The 18,538-nt window shown below is 43.5% G+C and overlaps 1 protein-coding gene across 5 annotated transcripts in view; it reads left to right on the forward strand.

Annotated features, from left to right (window-relative positions):
* Positions 1–2,393: 2,393 nt before the first annotated feature.
* The window catches only part of ASCC3 (activating signal cointegrator 1 complex subunit 3), a 298,713-nt gene continuing 282,568 nt past the window's right edge, over positions 2,394–18,538 (forward strand). For 4 of the 5 annotated variants that reach the window (XR_005933537.1, XR_005933536.1, XM_041127303.1 and 1 more), the window contains exon 1: positions 2,399–2,471. The gene's annotated coding sequence lies outside the window, so the exon portion shown is untranslated. Of the gene's footprint in view, positions 2,472–18,538 lie in introns of all 5 variants that reach the window. The other variant, XM_030038284.2, reaches the window with a different exon arrangement.

Raw genomic sequence — 18,538 nt, forward strand, 5'->3', positions numbered from 1 at the left:
GATACCCTTCATTATTAAGTATCCCTGTACTGCTCTTTATCTGTTAGAAAACAAGCAAAGTTTACTAGTTGTTGTCTACAAATGGAAGCATACACATGTTCTGGTTTTGGCTGGAATAGAGTTAATTTTCTTCTTAGTAACTGGTACAGTGCTGTCTTTTGGATTTAGTGTGAGAGTAATGTTGATAACACACTGATGTTTCAGTTGTTGCTAAGTAGCGCTATTCTAAGTTAAGGATTTTTCAGTTTTCTATGCTCTGCCAGCAAGCAGGTGTACAAGAAGCTGGGAGCTGAGGGAGCACAGCCAGGACAGTTGACCCGAACTAGCCAAAGGGATATTCCATACCATAGAATGTCATGCTCAGTATATAAACTGGGGGCAGTTGGCTGGGAGCGGCAGATCGCTGCTCGGGCATCCATCAGCAGATGGTGAGCAATTGCATTGTGCATCACTTGTCTTTTCTTGGGTGGTTTTGGGTTTTTTTTTCCTTTTTTTTGTTCTACTCCTTTGCATTATTATCATTACTTGTTATTATTATTGTTAGCATTGTATTTTATTTTACTTTAGTTATTAAATTGTTCTTATCTCAGCCCACAGGTTTTACTTTTTTTTTCAATTCTCCTCCTCATCCCACTGGAAGGAGGGAGGAGTGAGCGAGCGGCTGCGTGGTGCTTAGCTGCTGGCTGGGGTTAAACCACAACAACATATTGCTTCAGTATTGCCTGTCTCTCCTCTATGGTAAGAAAAAGAGTCTTGGTTTGGTCAGGCTGGAAACTTGCTTTTATGTGAAGTACATATTTCAAGAAGTCAGGAAGGAAGGGTAGAACTGTAGTATTTGTTAAGTCACAGCTTTGACTCACAAGTCTGTAACGGAATTTCCTCCTACCTTAAGGAAAGCAATATGGCAATGACTAGTCCTTACTCTCCATTAAAAATTTGTACTCAGAAAGAATATAAAAACATTCCTTAAAAAGAGTATTAGAAGAATGCATAAGAGGATTGCTCTTTTTTAAATACATTAAGATGCTCTCTTTTGTAACTATATTTAACTTTGCCTGACAGATCCATGCATTAGGAATATAAAATACTGTATTTATAAAACATACCCATTTGCTTTGAGACCATGGCTGTAAAATTATGTTACAAAAACTGAAATCCTGAGGTATCTAGCATGAAGGTACAGGTGCTTAATTACAGTACTTACTCCTTGCTAGTCCCCTATGAAGATTTTCAATAACGTGACAACTGAATAGAAGTGGCAAAAATTCAGGATTTCCAGTGTTGAGACTAGTCAAACACTTTTAAGTGGTCTAGAAACATTATAACCGGTTCCACATGACTATCTACCAAGCCCACGGTACACACGCTTTATGATTCCTCTAAACTGTGTATGCTTCCTTCCTTTTAGCAAAGGATGGAGTATGTTACTATGTCCTTGGGAGTGTGTTTTTGAACATCTCCAACTGTACAAATATACACACAGGCATATACACGCACGAGTGCTTGCCTTCTTTTATGTGAGCAGAATACTTGCTAGAATTGCAGAGATGAAAGCAGTTCAGTGATCTGAGAAGATAGTGCCGTTACATGCTTCGCAAGACAGAACACAAGAAAAGCCACTTGAGAAGACAGAAGTCAGAAATAAATCATCTGACTGCTGAGAGTTACCCAGCTGGAGGCCTCTTAAGAGTCCAGATGTATTTGTGTACAGGCACCCAAGCACTCTAGAGTGAGCTTTTTTTTCTTTGCAACTTAAGTTTTGTCCCCAAATTATCTGACATTGCTCATTCTTCTTTCCCCCCTCTCTCCGCACAGCTCATTTTACTAAGTCACCTTTGGATTAGAAACCCCATTGCTCAGGAACACAGAAGACGGAGTAAGTGTGGAAGAGCACGTAAGGCACACTCCGGTGTACAGCCGTGGTTTGGGAAGCACTAAGCGAGCAGTGATGGACGAGCCGGTAGAGAGCCTAGAGGGCCGAAACCCACGGAAACCCGCGTCCGGGAAAGCCCCAGGCGCTGACGCGGGAGCAGAAACGCTGCCGGGAGCTGCCCCCACGGTGTGGCTGTTCACGCAGGAACAACTGGGGCGGGCGCACCTGGCGGCGCAGCGGCCGCAGAACCTCGGCGGGACGCCTTTTTCTACGCAGAAAAGGCAGCGGACGGCGCTAGCGCGGGCGGGTAAACAGGTGGCGGCGCGGCCCGTAGTCAGGTTAGGCCTGTGGACGGCGGCGGCCTTCCGCGGCGCGCAGGAGCAGCGAGGAGGGCGGGCGACAGAGGCACGCCCTGGCCGCGGGCGGTGAAGAGCGCGGCGAGACGGAACCAGAACGGAGCGGGCCGGGCCGGACCAGACCGGACCGTGGCACGGCCGCCCATAGCCCCTGCCGCGCTTCGCCCCGCCCCGCCTGCTCGCTTTACGGCAGCGTCGCGCCACGCCGCCTCTTCGCGGCAGCGGAACCGGCAGGCCGGAAGGCAAGTGCGCGGCGGGCTCGGGCGGGCGGGGGTCGGGGCTCGCCGGGCTCGGGCGGCGGCGGCGACGCGGGGGGGTGCGGGGGCCGGCGGCGGCCGTCTCGGTCGGCGGGCAGCGGCCTCGGCGGCGGCCGGAGCTCGCCGCGCTCCGGCAGACGGGGAGAAGGTCGCTCTCCGCCGCGGCTGGTGCGGAGCCGCGGTCTGCCCCCCCCCTCGGTGAGGAGCGGGACCGCCCGGTCCGGCCTGCCCCGGCGGCCGTCTGCGTCCTCCCGCCGGTGCGCGGGTCTGTTTCGGGGCAGCGAGGCCGCCGACCGGTGCCAGACCTTGCCTTCCCGGCGGGGTCCCGGCGGCAGGGCCAGCCGCGGCGGGCGGGCCGGGTCCGGCCGTCTGCGTGCGTGTGCCCCGGGGCCGGCGCGCAGCTCGGCGGGAGGTACGAGGTCACCAATAAAGGCTGGGTCCCGTCTCCTCTGGGTCTGTTTCTGGTCTTGGCTTCCGTGGGTTTCTTGAAGCGGGGATAGCAGGAGTGTTGTCACGTGGGAAACGGCACAGGTGTTGAACGGGCCTGAACACTTTCAGTACTTAGTACTGGTATTAATAAACGTGGAGGGCGGGAAACGAAGAATGAAAAACCAGCATGTGATCATGTAGAGTGTCTTCCCTTTCGAATACTACTTGCTTCGTTTTCATTGGTAATGGTAAACTGATGGCTTCGCTTGTGAAATGCAGGACGATCTCTGGCATCCGAAGGCTTACCTTTCAGGCGCTTTGGGAGAGTGTATCATGCTGGAATTAAAATAATACCTTTATTTGAAAGCTTTTATGAGTTCTGAATGGTATTTTGTTGTCATTAATATACTAACATTTTTGTAGACCCTTTTGAATCTTTAGGCTTTTTAAAGAATTGACTGTGAAATAGCGCTATTGAAATGGAACTGGTAGCTGTCACTTTTGCAGAGAAAAGATCTAATAGTCAAGCTGAGTTATTTTCTTGAGGATTGACTTGAGTCTAGTCATTGAGTAGAAAAAAATGTTAGAAATTCCAGAGAAGATGCAACAAGGATTATGTATATCCACATGGTAGGTTGCAGAGATAAATTTTTAGGGGGAAGAAGACCAAATCAGCCATCAGTTCAGGTGAAAGCTGGCTTTCATCTGAAGAACATGTTAATTATATCAATGAGGTGCTGAGTCTAAACACACAGTGCTTTTCAGCAGATGCTGTAATGAAATAATTTCCTTTGGATCTGACTTGCTTCTGGCCATTACAGAGTAAACTTGCATCACCCTGGAATTAGATGTGTAGATATTTGGAAGAACTCTCTTCCCATTTATATGGGAACACTGACCAACTCCCAACTAGGGCCTTTATGCATTGTATAAATTAGTTTAAATATTAGACCTGCTAAGTTTTCTCTAAAAGCTAGCTTGGCCTTTGGAAGAGGTGAGATCACTAGTTCCATTGAATCAGAGAGAAGGTAAGAAATTGTCAAATGGCAATATTTTGTTCTGGTAGCTCTATGTTTATGGAGCTTGCTTTGAAGCTAAACCTGAAGTGATACTTAGGCAGGCTTTCTCCTCTTAAAACTAAGAGGAGCGCACACTGCTCTTTTTCACCCTTTTGTTTTCTTCTTGCTCCTTCCTTCCTGCAGCTGACACGTATTTATTTGAAATATATCAATGTGTTTCTCCTCCCAATAACGTATCTCACCTGGGTTTGTTTTATCTTTCCTAGTAGGTAATTTCTTCTACATTGCTGGTCACTTTTGTTATCCTCCATTACGTCTTTCTAAACTGGTATGTGTCTTTCTAGAGACAGGGTGCATAACAAAGACAACAGTACTCTAATGGAGTCTTTTAATACTGACTAGTGGAAGGACAACTTGGTATATTTTAAGCCCTCACTCTTGTCTTCAAATATTAATGTTTCCTGTCTTTCCATGTCTTTCAGTGTTTCCAGCATGACAAATGACATGATGATTGTCACTTGCTGTAGTCTGTAGATGTTTTTCTGCAAAACTGCAGTTAATGTGTTGTTTCTTGGCATTCTCTGTTTTTGCAGTTTCTTACTCCTGGTTTAATGTAATATGTTTTACTATCCATGTTGGATATAGTTCTTTCAAGATAATTGTAAATTGTAACTTGGCCCTTAAAATAGTTGCAGTCCCTTTTATCTCTGTATCAGTTACAGGTTTAGTAAGTGTAGTCTTAATTCTGTTGTCAGGAAGAACATTTAGAGTTGAAAAATCTTTTCTTGTAGAGTTAATACAAAATTTGTCTTTTGTAAAGCAACAGTGTGTATTTCTGCAGGTTCTTGTTAAACTACAACTCCTTCTCTGAAAAATGTTATCCTTTATAAATACTGAACTGAGCTCAGGCTGGTCCATGTTTTTCCTGTGTGTTTTATTCCTCTTACATAGTCATAGGAGCTGCTGTTGGGGTGGGGAGGTGGTTGGGGGAGGGAAATGCACATGGTTTTTGCTGGATAGTTATAATGTAAAGTTTATTTGGAAGCTGTTAAATGTGTGATTAATTCTGGCTCATATTAGTGTTCTGAGTACCGAACAGGTTTCTCTTTCTGCCTACAAAATTTGCTGGAAGTCTTCATTACTCCAAATAACAGCTTAATGTTTTCCTGGTAAATTCTTTTGTAGTACCAATTGTTGAAGTTGATGTTGAACACTTTGGTTTAAAAAAACAGGTAGGCTGCAAATCATGCTTTAATGTTTGGAGAAAGAAGAAAAAGCAAAATCTCTCTAGTTTGGAAAAACTTATCTAATTAAAAGCAGTTTAATAAATGACCTGTAATGTGTAGTTGGAAGTTTGTTAGAAATATGATAGCTGATGTCCGAACCAAGAAGAGAAGGAAACAAGGGTTGGACCCAGAAATAGACTTAGACACTTCAGGCTCCTAAACCCCAGATGGTAATCCTCAGAATCTCTGTTGTCATCTCACCTTGTACCTCTGTTTTCAAACAATGTTTGTCTAGTGTCTCTCTCCTGTAGCAGCTAGTAGCAGGCGCTTAAGCGATATACTGAAAAAAAAAAAAAAAATTGCAAAACAAATAGAGTGATGCCTTCACTTTTGTATTACCTTTCAGTAATCAGTGATTTAAGTAACTGATGATCTGCCTCTAAGCTGTTGAGGTCAGTAGCTACCAAGGTATCTGGCTTCCATTAATTCATCTAATTCTTTTTTGAGCGTGCTTGAACTTACAGTATTTTTGGCATCTTGTGGCAATGAATTCCCAGATTTAATTATGTTCTACATAGGAAAGGCATTCCATTTGGTATTGTTTTCACCCTAATACTCAGTTTTATCATGTACCTCCTTATTCTTACATTATGAGCAATAGTCAGTCATTCTGCCTTTACCCGTTCCTGCTTTTTTTAAACACCTCATCACATCACAGAAATGAGAAATTTTGTGTTTATTGCAAGCACAATCCCTATGGGATCTACAGTCAGGGCATTCTTTGCGCTCATCTCTCTCTGAGGAATTTGATAGCCTCTGTTTGCACAAAGCAATGTGAGTATGTTCTTGTATTGGGTTTAGGAGTTAACTTTCATCATAGCCATAGTGCTTTAGACTTGCAGCTAAAAAAGCGGTGGTAACACACCAATGTTTCGGCTATTGCTGAGCGGTGCTTGCATAGCATCAAGGCTTTCTTTTTCCCACCCTGCCTGCCCAGCGAGTAGGCTGGAAGTGGGCAAGAGGTTGGGTGGGGACACAGGTGGGACAGCCGACCTGAATTGGCCAAATGGATATTCCATACTGTCTGTTGTATGTGCAGAAATAAAAACTGAGGTAGAGGAGGAAGAAAGGGCTTTTTTTGCTTCCAGTGTGTCTTTTGTTTGGAGATTGGTGGGACATTGGTCAGCCTGTGGGATATGGTGAACAGTTTCCTTTCCTTCGCTTGTGGGTTGTGGTTTTTTTTTTTTTTCCTTTCCTTCCTCTATTAAACCATCTATATCTCAACCCATATGTTTTCTTACTTTTGTTGTTTCTGTTTTCTCCCCTGTCCCACTGTGGTGTGGGGTGAGCAAGCGTCTCTGTGGCTGCTTGCCAGGGTCAGCCCACCCCAGCACTTTGCACAGACACCTAAAAATGGGATTGAAGCAAGAAGTAGCAGCATGCTCCAGTTCTGTGGTAACAGTGCTCGCTGAATTAACCAGTGGTGTGAAAGATCCCTATGCCCTGTGTTCCTTGAGGTTATTCTATTTACTTGGTATAGAATATTCCTGTTAAAGTTGCACACAGCTTTGTATAGTTTATTGAAAATCCATTTGGCTAGGGAGAAACCAAGAAAGACTTAATTAGGCTACAGTGGCTATGCTGGACTGCTTGAGCATTTACCGGTTTGTCCTTGCTGAAAGGGCACTTGGTGTTTTCTGTGTTTTATTCAGTATATTAACGTGTGGACTAGAGTTTGGTGGCCGGCCTCTAGCTGAGCACATCTGTCCGAGATGCAAATTAAAACTAGTGTTCTTTTTCTGGCTTGTTAAATCTTGTTGATGCTAGAGAAGAATACCTTTAACAGGAAGGCAGAGAATGTTTTACCTATCTAATATTTTAGGGAGGGGAAAAGTTGCTAGCTCTCCCTTTTCATTGTATGCTGAGTTTAGGATTGTAGCTTAGTGATGTGGATTATACATCTCCCTAGACTTTCCCATCATTTGTTCTATGGCATGTATTTACTCTGAGCCATCTGTTACTCTTGCTTGCCCAAAGGCATGTTGGAAGTTTGGCCTGAAAAAATAAACTGAATCTGATATTACAGGCCTGAATCTTAATCATAAGCTGGTCATACGGTAAGAATAGATGATCATGGAATGATGGGTTGCTGATTGAAGCATTTATCACGTGATTTGTGGAGTAAATTTCAGTTTTCCACTTGTAAAACATTCTGAGGAAGTTGTGAGAATAAGTAGATGAGTTTGTAGAGTAGTGTCTGACTTGCATCTGTTCAAATATTTCTTAAAACATAGACAGAAACATTTATATCAACCACTCCTTTCTTTGAAACCGGTGAAGATTGCTGAACTGAGTTGCTTAGTCAGCCTGTATTTGGAAACTGGATTCTGATTAATTTGTTCAAGAAATGTGAAGGCATTGTACTTAGCTGCTACTCTAGGGGGAACAATTTGTCCTGTCCTTGAAAGATTAGGGAAGAGTAAAGAGGATCTCTAAGTCCTCACTTCCATTTCTTCCAGGAAATTTATTATTTGTGGTGAGCTGACCCCAGCCAGCAGCCAAACGCCCACCCAGCCTCTCACTCACTCCCTTCTGCTGTGAGACAGGGAAAAAATAGGAGATGTGTAATGGTTGCTTGGGAAGACAAACACCATAAGCACGGATGCCCCCCGCCCTTGCTTCTCATTTTCCTGAGTTTTTATTGCTGAGCATGGCATTGTATGGTATTAAGCTGTGTTGCCTCTGAAGCATGAATATAAATAAAATGCTTGGTTATATATTTTTCTTGTTAGTGTGGCATTTTTGTTTATGGGGAGTGTTTAAAAGCTGACTTTATAAATCTGAACAGTTTGTATATCTGCCATGCTAAATACTCATGATAATTGTTCAGAGGCTTTTAATTCTTAAATAGGAGAATCTTGACTAATATGTGTGTTTTTCTTGGCTTACAGTACAATTTTTCTAAAACGCATTTTAAGAAATTTTACATACATTCTAACAGAATATAACTACATTTCTAGAAATGTAACCATTTAAAAAATTGCACAACTGGAAAAAATCCTGCTTTAACCTCCTTAGATTACTAGAGGCACAATGTGGCTATTTTCCTTTTCATTGTATCAGCCAAGAATAGTAACATAATGCCTCAATTTTTGTTCTCCTCCCCATTTTCTCATGGAATAAGCACTCATTTCTGATGTTTACAAGCTTTGTGAAAAGATGGTTAGGGGTTTCCTCACTGTTGGAAACCATACAGGTGTCTTTCTCAAAGTATCCTCTTGCATGTATTGCCAACATTGTAGGCAGTCAGCCCAGGAAGGATGGGCAGCAGCTGTTGGTTTTGATTCTAGTTTGCACGCATTGTAATATTACAGGAATGCAGCACTGCTTTCTTTTTTCTTAAGTTCTAATTCTAAACTGTAATAACAGCTTCCTCATGGATAATTTAATATTATTTGCTGGTCATCAAATAGCTGATGTGCCATTTGAAGTGCTTGCGTGGCATGTGAGCTTTGAAGAGAAGACAAAGGACTCTGTCTCTAGTAATATTACTTTATGGGACTATGTGTCTATTCAATAGTTGAGTGTTGTTTAAATGTATTATTAATTTAACTTTTTTTTTTTTCCTTGGTAGAAGGGCCTACCATAAAGGAAGTATGCATGTTTTCAGGCTGTAGGGGTATACTTAAAAAGGTGCTCTTTGCATTTTTTTTCCCACAGATTTTTAGGCTGAAATTTGGGGCATTTTTTTTCCCTACATCCTACCAATGTTAAATAAGAGATTAGAATAATTTATACTTAAGCCAGATTGACAGTTGTCTGCCTTGGGACAGCTTCTGATATGTCTGTTACAACCTTGGGTTTCTTCACACCTCTCTTTGCAGGGGAGGAGGTAGTATTGCCTCCAGGCAGTAGGAGGAAGGTCTGAAGGGGAAGGCAGCCCCAAAGGTACCTGGAAGGCCGGGTTGGTTTGAACTGTGCTTTCAGCTTTTCCTCAACTGAAAATGCTTGTCTTGATAGGTTGATTTTGGGGAATCTGTATGCATTTTCTCTGCATTTCAGTATTTGACCATGTTATGTCAAACTGAGCTCTATTTTGATTGTGGCTCTGTTTGCTTTTCTGATAGGAAATACAAACTTTAACTCTTTTAACGCCCGAGCTGGACTGAACCCTCAGTGTACCGTGATGTGGATCCAGTAAGGGAAGGCTGCTAGACCATGAGGTGTTCAGTCATGTGGACATACCTTCGGAAAAGTATTTAAATAAGCTGACAGAGACTTTTAGGAGGAATGTTAGAAAGACTGAGGGGTAGCATAGTGCCAACAAATAAATAGGTGTCTTATGGAAGACTTTGGTCATCGGCAGAGATGATTGGCAAGTCATCTTGTTATAGACGCTCGTGACAAATTGGAGGAGCCAATTTGTATTAAATAAAAGATCGAATTTATTAGCAAGCGATAAAAGAGCAAAACAGCGCTGGGCGGCCGGGGAGACAGTGCTCCGCCACAAGCTCGCACTCAAACAGGGGAAGAGCCTCTTTATTTATACAGTCTTTTTAGTCCCTGATACGTGATGGCTGGCTGGTATCTTCGGTATCTTGTGCCATCAGGTGTTAAGTGGTCGTAATTTGCCTTCTGGTGGTTGTTGGGATGAAGGCCGAAGTTTTCCTCAGCTGTTCTTTAGGTGACTCAAGTCCCATTCATGCTCTGTAAACGTCTCTCTACATATGCTAATCATCGGTACTCATGGTCTTAGATAAGTGAAGAATATCCCTACCCCCACATGCGATTTCATGAACAAAGTTAACCCGTTCATTACAATCCCCCCTTTTCTATTTTATCCTGATTTTGTTCATTAAATCGATCTAATACTTCTTTTGCCCGCCCGAGGATAGGATTAATTCCTTTATCCTTTATTTGTTTATATTGTTTTCGTAACAGCATTAAGTGTGCAGCTTCTAAGTGCCCTTTAACAATAGCGATCAACTTATTAAAAATGCATGGCCCAAAAGTCAAAAATAAGATTAACAAGATAAGGGGTCCTGTAATAGTTGACAATAGGGTGGTTAACCAGGGTGAATAATTAAACATAGACTCATACCAGCTCTGTTGTGCTTCCCTGTCTTTTTTTCCGTTTTTCTAACCTCTCCCGTAGCTTGGCCATTGTATCTTTAACTACTCCAGTATGGTCAACATATACACAACACTCTTCCCGTAGGGCTGCACATAACTCCCCCTGCTGCATGAACATTAGGTCTAAGCCCTGTCTGTTTTGTAATACTACTTCTGATAAAGACCTAACAGACTCAGACTGTTCTAGGGCTGTCATGGCTTTTTCTATCCTAGCCAAATCCTCGTCGACTGCTATTCTTAAGGATTGAAATTTTTGATTTTGTTGTACGAGGGAGGTTATTCCTGTACCAGCTCCAGCAGCTCCGACTGCTATGAGGGTTGTTACCGTGAGGGCTGTCAAGGGCTCACTTTTTTGTATGTGATGGGCCTGAGTAGTTTGATAGTCATAAACAAAATCTTCGGGATGGTAAATAAGCTTAGGTATTACAGTTACTTGTATACAATATTTAGTTATCCAATTAAAAACCTTTAGGGATATACAAGGTGTAAGCTCAGTTTGGGAACAAATCCACTTAGTATTATCTGTAGGAATTAACCACTCAGCTGTTATTTCTCTTGATTTGTGAATTGTGTTACACAGGTGTCGTTTGTCTTTTGGGACATTCCCTATACATCTTCCTTTTCTTGATACTTGGGACTTTGTTATCCCTTGTTTACGTCCAGATTCCTTATTCCATAAGCACTGAGCTGGCTTTGTTCCGTTGGACTTTTTAAATCTACTGTCTACCCCAATAGCTTCATAAAAGGGTGGTCGAATGTCGTAACACAACCAACAATGCTTAGTTATATTAGGGTGGGTGGCATTCAGTACCTGATAACTGGCTTGGAGCATATCCCACAATGGATTGATTCTTGTTGATACGCCCGAGATATTGTTTTCAGTGATGTCTATATTAGGGAGGATAGTAGCAGTCTGTACAATACTGTTACTATCATCTTCCTCTGTTAGGACTGAATTTGGTCCTACACCAGAGGGTTCATTTGGCACCAGCTCTTTCCTTATCGTAATTATTCCCCCTTAATCTGCGCCTGGTTTTCAAAGTCTGACTCCCCATGTTCCCTCGGTTAACCAAGCAGGATCTTTCGGGTTGGTTGCATTAATATAAATATATGGGCAATTTCCACTCTATAGTCCTGTTTGGCTTCCATCCCAACCATTTGAAGCAGGTGTACATCCATGAGACCCCCACCTTACAGATAGGAATTTATCTGTACCTCACCTAGGAATCCAATCAGAAGCTATAGTTTTGCAACCCCAATAAGCACAATAGTAAGAGTCGGGATGGTTGCAATACCCCTTTCCAGGGTTAGAACTGGGACAAAACTAAAAGCCTAAGTTATGTAGACATGGGTTCCTGGGTATGATCTGACATAAGGATTGATTAAAGCTTGGGACCCCGGCAGCAATTACTTGCTGTAGTATTTTTTGATCCTCCCACCTATAGAGCGTCCATTTGTAAGGTTGGTGGGGGTTCCCTTTGCCTTGGGTTGTCTCTATTAGCATTAGTAACAGTCCTATCATTCAAGTGCTTAATCTCAAGTTTGAGAAAAGTGGTGTCCCTTTACCCTTGCGACAGGTATTCCGAGGGTGCTGATAATCATTTTGATTTTTGTTTTCATCTCTGGTGAGAGATGGGAGACTTTGGGGAAGCTCTGAGGATGTTTTATTTGGGAGTAATAAGTCAAGAGGCTCCGTGAGCCTTCTCTGGAGGTAGTTCATCAACCTTAATCCCCACAGCAGTACGTCTCTGCCCTCTTCTCTGCCTACTCTGTTGCTTAGAGCAGCGAGGTGTACCATCTTCTCGGCAGCAGTCGTATTCTTCAGGGGAACCTCCTTTATATTTACTTTGCTTTGACTCATATGCGTCCCAGTTTGTATCTTTCACTTCCCAAGCTCCCCACCCCACTCTGACTACTGTTCGTCTGCGGGATACTTGTACTATTTCAGCCTTCGTTGGGCATAACGCATTTACATAAAGACAACACCTCTCAGGGTTTATGTCTTTAGCAAAAATATCCCACCATTCTTTGGAGTCTTTTATAATTTTTCCAGTTGATATTCCCATACATAATGCTTGCTCAATTAATTCCTGTTCGTAATTATAACATTCGTGGCAAATGTCACTAGGGGAATACCCATAAGAGCAATGTGTCCACCACTTTTCTCTACAAAGTTTACACCTGTAACATATAAAGATAACATATACAGTGAGGATTTTTACAAAAGACAGTATCACTCCTCCACTTTTCTTCGGAACTTGATTTTCAAGCTGTCAGGGTCTTTGGTCGCCTCTCAATGAGAACTCCAAATTGGTCCTTTGATCCTGCTTGCATGAGTCCATCCTCGTTCTGCAGTTCGGACAGCAGTTTCTGTGGTAAGTAAAACAAGAAAGGGCCCCTCCCACCTAGGAGTGAGAGAGGATTCTTTCCAGGCTCTTATTAAAACCATATCACCTGGCTTCACTGAATTTCAGGGGTTGTTCTTCTTTGGTGTCCCTTAACATGTACCACAGTTATTCGCTTGGGCTCTCTTATTGCTTGTCCTGACTTCCTTTTCCCTGTTATTACTCGAGATGACCCATCAGCGAATAACTTTTCTCCCTCTCCCAATTCTACTTCTTCCAGATCTAGCCTAATTTTTGTTTGTTCTTCAATGGTCTGAAGGCAATTATGTGTTAATTTTTCTTCAGGACTCCCATACAAAAATTGCTCCAAATTTTGCAAGTTCGTTGTTCCGATCTCCAATTTAGGGGAATGGATTAGGATCCCCTTATATTTTAAAAGCTTAGCATCGGTGATCCATTTTTCAGCTTTTTGTTGGAGATCCCCTCAATTATAAGGGGAGAACACCCTTAATTCACTTCTAAACGTTATCTTATTTGCTTCTTCCACTATCAGGGCTACAGCAACAACTGCTTGTAAACAGGTGGGCCACCCTCTACCGACGGGGTCTAATAATTTGGAAATGTACCCCACGGGTCTCTTTTTTTCCTGTCCACTCCTGGGTCAAAACCCCGTATGCTGTCCCCTCCTCAGTGGACACAAATAAATAAAAGGGTCTTTTCACATCAGGCAGACTCAAGACAGGGGCGTTAACTAGATCGGCCTTGAGACCCTCTAATCTCTCTTCATCCTCCGGGGTCCATTTAAGCAACCCATCCATAGTTAACTTTTGATACAAAAATCGTGTTTTCGCACTAAAGTTTTCAATCTACTGCCTACAATACCCAAATAGTCCCAACAATTGTCTAATCTGTCGTTTACTCCTCGGGGCTTTCAGTGATAAAATTCCATTTACTCGTTCGGGGTCCAACTTCTTAGTCCCCTTGCTTATCCAGTGTCCTAAATATTTCACCTCCTTTTCCACAAACTGTAGTTTTGGCCGTGATACCTTGAGGCCTTAAAGGCCCAAGAAATTTAACAACCGTATGCTTTCTTTTCTGACTGTTTCTTGATTTTCTCCTGCTAACAATAAGTCATCTACATACTGTATTAGTACAACTCCATCCTGCAGTTGGTATTCCCGTAGAACCCGTTCTAGGGCTTGTCCAAATAAGTTTGGGGATTCTGTAAACTCCTGGGGGAGTACAGTCCACCTTAACTGCTGTCTCCTATGAGTGTCTGGGTCTTCCCACTCGAAGGCAAAATAATCTCTACATTCCTCCTTTAGAGGGCATGACCAGAATGCATCCTTAAGATCTATTACGCTATACCATTGGTTCTCGGGTCCCAATTGACTCAGCAGGGTGTGTGGGTTTGTCACTACCGGGAACCGGCTGACAGTCCATTGATTTCCCTTAGGTCATGCACCAACCGATAGCTACCATCAGATTTTTTTACTGGTAAAATCGGGGTATTAAAGGGGGACATGCAGGGTTCGAGTACCCCCTTTCCCAATAGTCTTTTAATCTCAGGTTTTAGTCCCCTTCTCCCTTCATTAGATAAGGGATATTGTTTAACTCTCACTGGAATCTCGGGGTTCTTAATAACCACCTCAAATGGTTCAATCAAGCCATTCCATTGGGGTATCATCTTTTTCCTGTGAGTCGGATCCTGATTATTCCAGTTTGGCCGATTTAAGGGCTATTTTTGATCCGTCGCCGGGCCAGCCTGATGTTGTTGGTCCCAGAGTCTCATCCCAGCCCCCCTAATCTTGTCCCTTTCTTCTACGGTAAATAATATGCCCAGGATAGACTGTAATTCATCCCACGTGTACAAATTCAGTCCCAAGAATTGATCCAACCTTTCGGCTACCCCCAGGGGATCATCTAACAGATTCCCCATTTCCTTCTTAAATTTTTTACATCCCCTGTATTAAGGGGGACTGCCACATACCCCGTTCCCGGTCCCCCCTGTTCATCCTCACCAGGCACCAACATTTCCCGAAGAAAGAACAATCTTTCCTTTCTTCGTATTTTATTACGTGCAGACCTTCTGGGAGGGGGTGCCGGGGTTGAGGGGCCTGGGCTATTTCCTGGCCTTGGAGTGGGTCCTGAGGAGGAGGGGCCTGAGGGGCATAGGGAGGGGGCCAAAGGGGGTCCTCAGCATCTTTTAGAAGTTTATCTGGTCTGTTTTCCCTTAAGGCAAAGAGGAATGACATTTCCCAGGATTGGGAAATCCATAAGGCAGCATATTCACTTTCCTCTGGGCTGGCTGGTGGTCTTTTATTGTTTACCCATATATTTAATTGTTGACACACCCAATCCTCAGAGGACCTGAACACAGGCGAGAGTACATGAGGATTGCTGGGAGGTTTTCCACCCCAAATCTCAATACAATAACTAATCATCTTTTTCCTTAGACCTATCCTTTTTCCTTGGTGAACTGTCTCAATATCTTAACATCAGGCTTAGGGGACTGTCCGGGGGTATGTCTGGTAACTTACTTCCCTTCCCCATCCCCATGGGTCCAGAGGGCTTGCTTTTCCTCTGTCCCATCTTCCGAGGTGCCTTTATCCACACACACACACTCACTTCCCCTCGGTCGTGACTCGCTCCCTCGCGGGCTACGAGAACTGCACTACTGGAGGGTCCGCACTCGTGTGATCTCAGAGAGACCTCTCACACAATCGCACCTCGGGATAACCACCCCAACCAAACGGCTCACGCTTTATATACTCACCCGCTCCTGGGGTCTTCGTTTGGTCTTCGTGCACAAAATTTAAGGGGTCCTGCAGGTTCTTTTGCTCAGTTATCGTAATTTAGAGGGGTTCGTGGGTCCAGGGTATGGCGGCAGCACCTCTTCAAGACGGGGCTATCCAGGGATAGGGCGCCTCCCCGCTTGAAAGGGCCCGCACCAAAGAACCTGGATCCGAGTCACAGCACCAAGTTTGTTATAGACGCTCGTGACAAATTGGAGGAGCCAATTTGTATTAAATAAAAGATCGAATTTATTAGCAAGCGATAAAAGAGCAAAACAGCGCTGGGCGGCCGGGGAGACAGTGCTCCGCCACAAGCTCGCACTCAAACAGGGGAAGAGCCTCTTTATTTATACAGTCTTTTTAGTCCCTGATACGTGATGGCTGGCTGGTATCTTCGGTATCTTGTGCCATCAGGTGTTAAGTGGTCGTAATTTGCCTTCTGGTGGTTGTTGGGATGAAGGCCGAAGTTTTCCTCAGCTGTTCTTTAGGTGACTCAAGTCCCATTCATGCTCTGTAAACGTCTCTCTACATATGCTAATCATCGGTACTCATGGTCTTAGATAAGTGAAGAATATCCCTACCCCCACATGCGATTTCATGAACAAAGTTAACCCGTTCATTACAATCTGACTTAAAAGACTAGCCAGAAGTCACTTTGAACGAGAAGGCATGTCAGGATTTCTTGTTAGCTGTTTTATGCAGAAAGCAGGAATAAGCTATCCAGTAATTGATACCCCCCTCAAAATGCCAAGCTGTGGTCAGAAAACAAAACTGGTAGAATTTGTTTTGCGTTGTGTAGATCTGTATGTTTTGTGTGTGCCTTACAGTTTTGGGGATTTGGGAAAAGTTACCTTTGTTATTTTGTGTTCCTAGAGAGTTTTGTTAAGAAGTGTGAAGTTCTGTGTATTTTTAAATGTTTTGGGTTTGTGTGGTGGGGTTTTGGTAGCAGGGGAGGGACTGCAGGGGTGGCCCCTGTGTGAAGCTCCTAGAAGCTTCCCCAGCTCCAAGTCGGACCCACCTCTGGCCAAGGCCGAGCCCATCAGTGACAGTGGCAGTGCCTCTGGGAGAACAGGTTTAAGAGGGGAAACCTGCAGCGGAGAGGGGAGTGGGATGTGAGAGAAACCCCTCTGCAGACACCGAGGTCAGTGAGGAAGGAGGGGAGGAGGGGCTGCCCCCGCAGCCCGTGATGAGATGGCAGGCTGTCCCCCCCCAGCCCAGGGAGGGGAGCGGGGGAGCAGATGCCCACCTGCAGCCCGGGGAGAGAGGAGCCCACGCCGGAGCAGGGGGATGCCCCCCAAGATGGCCGGGACGCCATGGGAAAGCCCGCGCTGGAGCAGGCTGTGACTGAAGAACTGCAACCCGTGGGAAGGACCCACGCTGGAGAAGTTCGTGGAGGACTGTCTCCTGTGGGAGCGACCCCACGCTGGAGCAGGGGAAGAGTGAGGAGTCCTCCCCCTGAGGAGGAAGGAGCTGCAGAGACAACGTGTAATGAACTGACCCCAACCCCCATTCCCCGTCCCCCTGTGCTGCGGTGGGGGAGGAGGGAGAGAAGATCAGGAGTGGAGTTGAGCCCAGGAAGGAGGGAGAGTTGGGGGGAAGGTGTGCTAAGGTTTGGTTTTACTTCCCATTGTCCTTATTTTGGTTTGATTGGTAACAAGTTAAACTGATTTTGTTTTCTTTCCCAAGTTGAGTCTGTTTTTTTGCCTGTGACCATAAGTGGTGAGTGATCCCTCCCTGTCCTTGTGTCAACTCACGAGCTTTTCTTTATATTTTCTCCTCCTCATCCCGCTGGGGGCGGGGAGGAGTGAGCGAGCAGCCTTGTGGTGCTTTGTTGCCGGCTGGGCTTAAACCACAATATTAAATCAGGATGTTTCTCAGGAAATTAGGAGTTAATGGGGACTGAGAGTCTGTGGCAGTTTGGTACTGCCACATTGGTAAGAAAAGCTGATGGAGACTTTTAAGAGTAATGTTAGAAAGGTTGAGGAATAGTGTAGTGCTAAAATCTACTCAAACTTAGCGAAGTTTAAATATGTATATTTAATGTATTGATACAGGACTTAAATGCAGCAGCCTAGTAACTAATATTCAGGGGATGCGTATCTGTGACATTTTATTAGTGTCATCTTGGTATATTTAGAATTAAAATACTTTTCAGAGAGATGAATTGTGGATAAAATGCACAGTTTTCAGCTCCCAATTCCTGAGTATTATTGTGAAGATATTTACTGCATCTTTGCAATGGAGTATGCACGTGATCATAATGTCCTGATGAGAGTTTTCCTTGATGTTCATCAGAAGGCTTGCCCTACTTAAATAGTCTTGATTGTCTTGGGTGTTCACGGATGTTACTAACTCGAGAGTTTTCCTCAAACTTTGTCATGACTTTCTGACTCCTTCCCTACTCAAAAACTATGACAGGTTTCAAACAAGGTACGGAATGGTAGAAAAAGGGTAAGGACACTTTTTTTAGAAAATACTACAAACATTAATATGAAAATTAAATGAATGCAATAAACCCAAATGTTGCTAAATATAGGAAACATTGAAAATTACACAATACACTTGCGTTATTTTAATGAAATTGATGCATTTGTGTGGGCAATGACAACTGGTTATTTTTTTTTTCTATGTAATGGGTCATTTTCTACATATTTCTGTATTATTTATTGCCACCATTGATAAAAATTCTGACTCTCTCAAAAATTGCTGGAAATAGGATGAGCTTATTTATAGCTGATAGTTTTGGGAACTTTTCATTTAGTGATAGCCAAAGTTGGCCAGAACCCTTGTTTCTTTCAAAGGGCAGTTCCATATTTTAGTATGTGACAATTAAATTGTCACCAGAAGCACTGTAGAATCTATAGCTTCTTTCTTAAGTGGTCTAAAATTCTGCATATTTCTGTTCTGAGAAATAATTCTGTAGTTTATTTTTACGTATTTGCAGATTTTTTTTGTTTCAGATTGCCAGTATTACCTTAATTATTACCAGTTTTATTGATGAAACTGCTGAACACAAAATAATATTTAATATTTTCTCTAAATGAGGAATCCTGCTTCACTGCTTTCATAGAACAATTGTTCTTTAATCTTAAAATGTGAATCTTG

The sequence above is a fragment of the Aquila chrysaetos genome, chromosome 2 (genome assembly GCF_900496995.4).
Source record: "Aquila chrysaetos chrysaetos chromosome 2, bAquChr1.4, whole genome shotgun sequence".
NCBI classification, from domain to species: Eukaryota; Metazoa; Chordata; class Aves; order Accipitriformes; family Accipitridae; genus Aquila; species Aquila chrysaetos.